We start from the raw sequence: 8,071 nt of genomic DNA on the forward strand, positions 1-8,071 counted from the left end.
TTGTTTGGCATGTTAAAGTGTGTACGCATGGGAGCATTCCTTTGGTTTACCATTCATCTCTGCAGAGCACTTCAGGCAGACACCATCAGGTGATCAGAGGTGAAAGGGACTTCCAATTTTCAGTCTACCAGCTTCAGCCAAGGAATTTGGAGTGCAGATATTTTGGCTCTGGTGTTCAATATCTTCCAGTGCCCTCCCTGGTTTCATGGCAGTGTAGCTGGTTTGCAGGTGTTTCCTTTCTAAGCGCCTTCTGCCAGCATGTCACAGAGTCCGATCTGTGCTGTTTGGGGGGTCTCTTGTACTATTAGTGAGTCACGTGTGTTAATGATTTGACTTCCTATGAACAGCAAATGAACAGATACAAGAACTGACCTAAGGGAAGTAAAGTAAAGGCTAAAAGCACGTGTTAATTGTACAAAGCAGATGCAGACATAGAACTGAGTCTCACATGTGCATTTGTTTCTGAGAGCGGGAAGTAGAGACTTGAGAACTGCAGAAAGGTTTATGAGGTTAAATCAACTGATTTAAGCCCTCAATTTATTAAATGTGTTTATTTATTTTATTTAACTACAATTGGCTGGATTTTCTCCCAATCCCTCCCTGCCCAGGCAAGTCCAACCTCCCTCCCCCCACCCTAACACCCCCTTTGATTTTGTCCTTGTGTCCTGTACAGTAGCTCCTATAGACCACTCTCCCCCCACTATCTCCACTCCACTTACCTGTGGCTATTGTTACCATGTTCTTAATTTCAATGTCTCCGGTTATATTTTCTTTGCTTTTTCTTTTCTTGTTATATTCCAGTTAAAAGTGAGAACCTGTGCACCTCCATGTTCGCAGCTGTACAATTTATAATAGCCAAGTACTAGAAGCAACATCAGTGCCAGTGGTAATAAGTTGATCCAAAACTATGGTACATTTACACAATGGAATGCTACACATCAGAGAGAATTCAGGAGCTGATACTCTTTGCAATGGCATGGATGGAAGTAGAGAGCAATTTGCGAAGTGAAATAAGCCAGGCTGTGAGGGAGAAATACCATTTAGGCCTTTTTTTTTTTTTTTTTTTTTGCTAATTTTATAGGATCAGTGCTGACAGCATAATGGAACAAGTCTGCTGTGTGGAATTAAAGGTTCAAGGAAGGACACTCTTACTACATGAATTATGTTTTGAATCATAATGTGTCTAATTATGTTTCCCTAGACATCCTCACTAATCCCTGTATTTTGAAACTATATCTACCACTTGGAAAGTGCATTAAAGACTATAAGATTGGCATATGTGGAATTCAATGAATACTATAAAATAACAAAGAAAGTATAAATGGATGAATTATAACTGAAACAGAATGAGGGCTGTCGGATGGGAAGGGGCTGGGGGAATGGAAGAAGAAGGTGAAGGGAGTGGTGGAAAAACACCTATGCGGGATCCTTGGACACAGATAAGAGTGTGGAGAAGGGCAGAGGGAAGGGGGGCTGGAGTTGGGAGCAGGAGTGGAAAGGAGGAAAGGTGTGAACGGCTGTAGTAGGAGAAAGAACACTCCAAATGTCCATGTAAAAAACTAGTCCCTTCAAACAACTTGGCCAATACTTGGGAGTGTTCCCTTCCCTCCTCACTGAATCTACCAGAGAACTCTATCCACAGGAAGAACACATTGTGTCCTGCCTCCCTACCCTATGTCAGGCTCTTAAGTAATCCAAGAAATTCTTGCTAGGAAGGTGTCCACACTGTTACTGGACCATCACTGAAAATTAGTTTCATTCAGGTAACACGTCCACAGTCATTTGGATAATGGTTCACTTCACTCAGGTCATCGTGGAGGCCAGTTCATGGAATCCAAGAACTTTGAAGAAAGCCTGTCACTTCTACTTTAGTGAATGAGATGCATATGTAGATACACATCATCCAGGGTAGTGAGAGAAGCAATTGTCAGAAGCAGCTATGGCTGCTGGGAACTATTCTATGAGTCCAACTGGGAGAAAAAGTTTAACCTTCCCTTTATTTTAATGACACGCTACTTAATGCTTTCATGAACTTTAACGGTATTGCACCAGAAAGGATAGATCAGTTTCTTGTAGTCTTAAGCATTGACAAAACTATAATTCAAATCTTAGCTACCAGGTAACCCAAATAGAATTTAATCACATAATGCTCTCTATTGGAGACCTTGATGAGTGATATATACACACAAGTATATAATCCTTACTTAGGTCTACACATACATTCTTTCAAAAATAAATTTATGGTGTTTTGAAAAGAATTTCATGGACTATCTGTATAGAAAACATTCAGAAAAATGTTTGTTTACACTATGTCTTGACTGGATATATTTTTCACATTTTGGAAATGTGTAGTTTTAAAGGAAGCAATAAGAGAAAATGAGAAAATATCAGTAGAAAATAACTTTGTTCTTCTGCAGTCCTATTTAATATTTCCATCTATTATTCATTATAAAACAATAAAGAGTGCTTGAAAATCACATGTCACTAAGAAATAACTTGGTCTGGACTAACACATATATAGACATTCAATGAAATATAAACTTACCTGTGAGGAGAATTATCTAGGGAAATTAGAAGAAAGATATTTCTATGTACTGCTTTCCTTTCTCCCATTACACCAACACACAGCCATGCAATTTATTGCACCCTAGGAGTAAGCAAAACACTCAATACCCTGTGGGACTTATCCTATATTTCACCAATTCTGTGGGATATCTAAGACCTTATCATCACAATAATGGTTACAGTACGGCAGTGGTAAGTGTTATGTGTGTCATCCGAGTTGTGCTCATTCAGCCCATGTTAGATTTATTCCCAGTAAATGTCAGTGCTAGAAAGTGTACATTTTTCTTTTCCCCTGACAAGTTCTTGACAATAAATTCTGTGGCTCGTACGATAGCAAACAAATCATGACAGGGTCTTCATTCTTGTAAAGCTATGAAGACTATCACATAGTTCAATTGACTTGTCACGCAGCATCACAATACTGCTTCTATATGTGTATTTCACGTGGCAACATCAAGATAATGCTTCAATCGAAGGATTTCGTGAAAATGAGAGACTTTTTAAAACATCTGAGGCCCTTGGTTTACGTATGATAATTTAATGTCATGCAATTTCTTGAATTGGTAAGAAAAGGACAGGCTGCTCTTTATGATCTAAGCATCATTTCAGGGTCATGTAGTAACGCGCCAAATCTGCAATTCCCATTGCTGCACTTCCAACTGGTATGTCCATTCTTGTGTGTAACCATCTCTTTCCTTCTTTCAGAGAGACTCTCGAGGCTACTGTTGGTCACTTCTGACAGAGAGTAGAAACCAGAGTAGGCGCGGTGTCATATAATGAGAGGATACAGAGAACTGATTGAAAGCCCCTGTCTTCCATACTTGGAAACCACTTATCTAGGGTCACTTAACAGGAAAAAAAAAAAAAACATAGAGGGTTCACTGTTTATAAAATATTGAATACAATAATACACTTTTCCTTTATATCTCCCTCCAAACATATTAATAATATTACAAATCCTTTTTTAAAAAACATTTTGGTTTCTATAGAGAAAGAAACATCCATATGAAAGAGAAACATCTATCACTTGCCCCTCATTCCCATCCCACGTGGGCACCAAACGAGCAACCCAGGAATGTGCTCTATGGGAATCAAACCTGAAACGTCTTACTTTCTAGTGTGAGGCCCAGCCAACTGAGCCACACCTGTGAGAACCACACGTCTCTGACATCTACACTGTGGTGAAGAAGAATAGGGACCTTGGAGGCACTCAGGACTGGCTTTATCACTGTCTAGTATTCAGCTTTGAATAGTTTGTATCTCTTAGAATCCCGAGTTACTGATTTGTAAAATAAAATAAAGTATAGTTCCCCCAAGAAATGGTCCTGAAGTCTCAACAAGAACATGCTCTTTTAAAACTATAACTATCCACCCAAAAATGCTAGACTGTACAGAAGTAATAATAAATATTTCCTCTCTGAAGAAATTTCAGTCCTGTTTGAAAGACACTCCAGTCACCTCTGGCCATGACACAGGCCTAGGTAGATGCACTTCTTCTCCTCACACAACCAGAACAAGGACAAGAACAAATTTAACAAGAACAAGGAACCACAACAGCCCGAATATGGAAGTGTAGGGAAGTCCAACAACAAGGAGTTCAAAAGAAACATTCAATCATACCTGAAGGATGAGTAGAAGCGGGAAGTATGACTGGAGAGGACTTGCTGCAAGGCAGCGGCTGAAGTTTGGTGTCCGCAAGGTGGCATATGCAGAGCCCGTGGACTCACATTCGCTTGCAAATAAACCAAGAGCAACGATGTGGGAAGGGAAACAGACCGTGGGAGAAAAGGTGCCAGGGCACGCAAATAAAGCCTCAAACATCTAACTGAAAACACCTGTGAGGGTTTTCTCGGTGGAAAGAACTCTCATCCTCACACAAGACTTCCCGCAGAGACCCACGTAGTCCTACAACTTATACACCAAGTACTGACCTTGCAATCATCACCAGAAGAGATTGGTTTGCTCGTGGATAGCAGGGAAAATGACTGAAAGTCACCAGAGATCTGGGTAAGCACCATTGTTCCCTCTCAGACCCGCCACAACACACAGCTCACAGGACAGCCACGCCGGTTTCCCTGGTGAACCAGTAAGCCTCTCCCCATTTCCACATAAGAGGCACTCTGAAACAAATATAAAAATGGCCCAAATGAAGGAAGAGATCAAAGCTCCTGGAAAAATAGAGCTAAGTGATTAAGGGTTAGCCAACCTATCAGAGTCACAGTTCAAAACGCTGGTCATCGGCATGCTCACAGAATTGGCTGAGTAGGGTCACAAAATAGAGGAAGAAATGCAGGATAGGAAAAGAGAAATAGAGGAAAAATGTTCAGGGAACCAACACTGATGGGAAGGACAGCGGGACTCAGATGAACAAGTTTGGAGCACAAAGAAGAAATACTCCTTCAAGCAGAACAGCATGAAGAAACAACTATTCAACACAATGAGGAGAGGCTTAGGAACGTCCAGGAAAATCTTAAATGTTGCAACATTAGAATCCTAGCGGTGGCCGAAGGAAAGAAAGAAGAACAATATATTGAAAAATTCTTGGAAAAACGAATGATGGAGAACTTCCCCAATGTGGCACTAGGAAGAGCCTTGCAGGAAGCCCAGGAAGCCCAGAGAGTCCCAGACAGTTGTACCGAAATAGAAACAACCAGGAGAAATCACAATTGCATTACCCAAGATGAAAGATAAGGAGAGAATCTGAGAAGCTGCAAGACGTAAGGAGACAGTTACATGCAAAGGAATCCCCAAAAGACTGTCAGCTGATTTCTCCACAGAACCATTGCACGCAAGAAAGGGCTGGAAAGAAGTATCCCAAGTCATGAAATGCAAGGACCTCCATCCAAGATTGTTCTATCCAGCAAAGCTGTCCTTTAGAACGCTAGGGCAAATAAACTGTTGCCCAGACAAGCTCAAGTTAAAGGAGTTCATCATCACCAAGCCCTTATTATATGAAAAGCTACAGAAACTTCCCTAAGAAAAAAGAAGGTAAAAAATGTGAATAAAATGGCAGCAAATTCACATCTAAAGAGGACCTAACCTTAAAGGCAAAAATAAAACCACACTACGCAGACAATTCGAACAGGAACAGAATTGCAGAAACGGAGGTAATATGGAGGGTTATTAGCGGGAGCGGGTGGACCGACAAGGGGGGAAAAGGTACAGGGAATAAGAAACATTAATGATAGGCACAAAATAGACAGGGGGAGGTAAGGGTAGTACAGGAAGATGAATGGGAATGACCTTACTGATACAGGAAACCTTAGGCAGCGAGGACACAGTACCCCTGGTTATTTTTCTTCTATGACGGTTTTCTGTCTTCCTCACTGGTTTCCACTCTTTCTACCCCTAACTCTATGCTCTCATCAAAGTCAGTTTTTTCTTTATTTTAACTTCAAATCTTAATTTTTATTTTTTAGGCATAAAACATGATTTTCATAAAAATCTTCTATTAGGTTGAATTTTTAATATATATTTATTTAATTTTATGTTTATTCAGTGAAAATTGACTGCATTTTCTCCCCGTCTCTCCACCTCAGGCTAGGGAGTCCCACATCCCTAACCCACCTCAACCCTCCTCCTTGATTTTCTTCTTGTGTATTTTATAGTAGCTCCTATAGACCACTCTCCCCACCATCCGCACCCTCCTCCCCTCTCACTATTGCTACATTGTTCTTAATGTGAATGTCTCCGTTTTTATTTTGGTTCCTTTTTTCCTCAGTTGATTATGTTGTACTTAAAGGTGAGATCACTTGGCATTTCTCCCTCACAGCCTGGCTTATTTCACTTAGCATAATGCTGTCCAGTTCTATCCATACCATGGCAAAGTGTATGAGCTCCTTCTTTCTCCCTTCTGCGCTGAGTTCCATTGTGTAAATATACTACAGCTTTTGGATACACTCATTGGCTGATGGGCACCTAGGTAGCCTCCAGGACTGGGCTATTGTAAATCATGGTGCTAAGGACATGGTGGTGTATTTCAATAATGGAAAAAATCCTCTCTTCTGATCGTTACCTGACGTCCCAACTTCTGGTTTCCTCTAAAAGACCCACACCACATCATCACTAGGAGGAGCCCTGGGAATTATGTAGTCTAACAACTGTCTTTCACACATAACAGGTCTTGAAAGTTAATTGATTTGTGTGGGCTCTGTTACTCCGGCAGTATTGTCTCAGTTAGGTCTAACTACTTTTTATGAACATTGAGTCCTTGCAGTTTGGCTTTGTTTGCCAACTGTTTTGATTGTATGAGCATGTACGTGCATGTATGCTTGTGTATTCCATTGGTTTGGGGTTTGCATTGAAATAAAACTTATTTGCTGATTATTACCTGATGAATTCACTGGGTCGGAATCAGGCTTATGCTTTAGACCACACTTACCATTTGGTTCATCCTAAGTTCTGTTGTCTGAATTAAACCTTGTAGTATAAGACAGACTTCTATAACTTCTCCTTAGTACCCCCTGCCTATTACTGTGTTTTGGAAACTTTTTCACTTACTTAAACAGGACCTAGGAGTATAAGGAGCAATGCTAGAAAAGTCCGCGTTTTCTCAAGGCTTGGAAAGTGAAATGTTATGCTTCTGTAGATTATAAAGTTGAAATGTATATTTCCTAGGCTTTGGCCCTTTTCACATTCCATCTGTTAATATTCACATGGACTCTCTCCATGTATCTACAAGTTGTTGTAACAAGGAAGTGCTTACGCTTCAAGACCCCCCACGTTTGAAGCACTCTAGCAAGCAAGTCATTAGGTCTTATGTATTTATATATATGAAGTATATTCAAATGATCTTTGACTAGGGCTTCCCATACATTACCAATGCAGTATGTTTTATAAGTCATATTATAAGGAGCTGGCCACAATAGTTATAAATTGTAGAAGAAAGACAACGATCCTATATAAATTTTGTGTTTTTCATTTTACTGTCTTGACGTGATTACTCTCCATATTTTTGACATATATTTTCCCCCTCTGTCATGAATGAGTATTATGCAAAAGCTGCATTTCTTCCCTGCAATAAAGCACTCTACTGTTCATTTTTTCCTGGAGTATTAACTGCTATCTAGGGATATTTCGCTGGCCTATTCTGAGTTCTTTTTTCCCCGTAATAACGCATACGATATGATCAGGAAATGTAAAAAGGAAGAACAACGCAATTTTCCACCAATGTTTATGGAAAGATGTGAAAACTCTGAGCAGGGTTAATGAGAGTACTTACTGAATGGAAAAACACTAGAATAATGATTTTCAAAATTTTGGTCTTTAATATTTATGGGCTGTTATTTAATTCATCAAAAATACTTAACCCTTTACTTTCGGAGGCCCTCATTCACCCATTTCCATTAAGTATGTGAACTTTTTATACACAAAACCACCTACACTTGGAAAAGGAACATACTCTAGTTGGTTCCAATGGTCATTTTAAAAATTTCTATTAATCTTAAGAGTACTTCACCATATGCTATGCCTGCTGTGTCTACTTATATTTCATTCTCATAGTTAA

Source organism: Desmodus rotundus, unplaced genomic scaffold, assembly GCF_022682495.2.
Source record: "Desmodus rotundus isolate HL8 unplaced genomic scaffold, HLdesRot8A.1 manual_scaffold_15, whole genome shotgun sequence".
Classification (NCBI taxonomy): domain Eukaryota; kingdom Metazoa; phylum Chordata; class Mammalia; order Chiroptera; family Phyllostomidae; genus Desmodus; species Desmodus rotundus.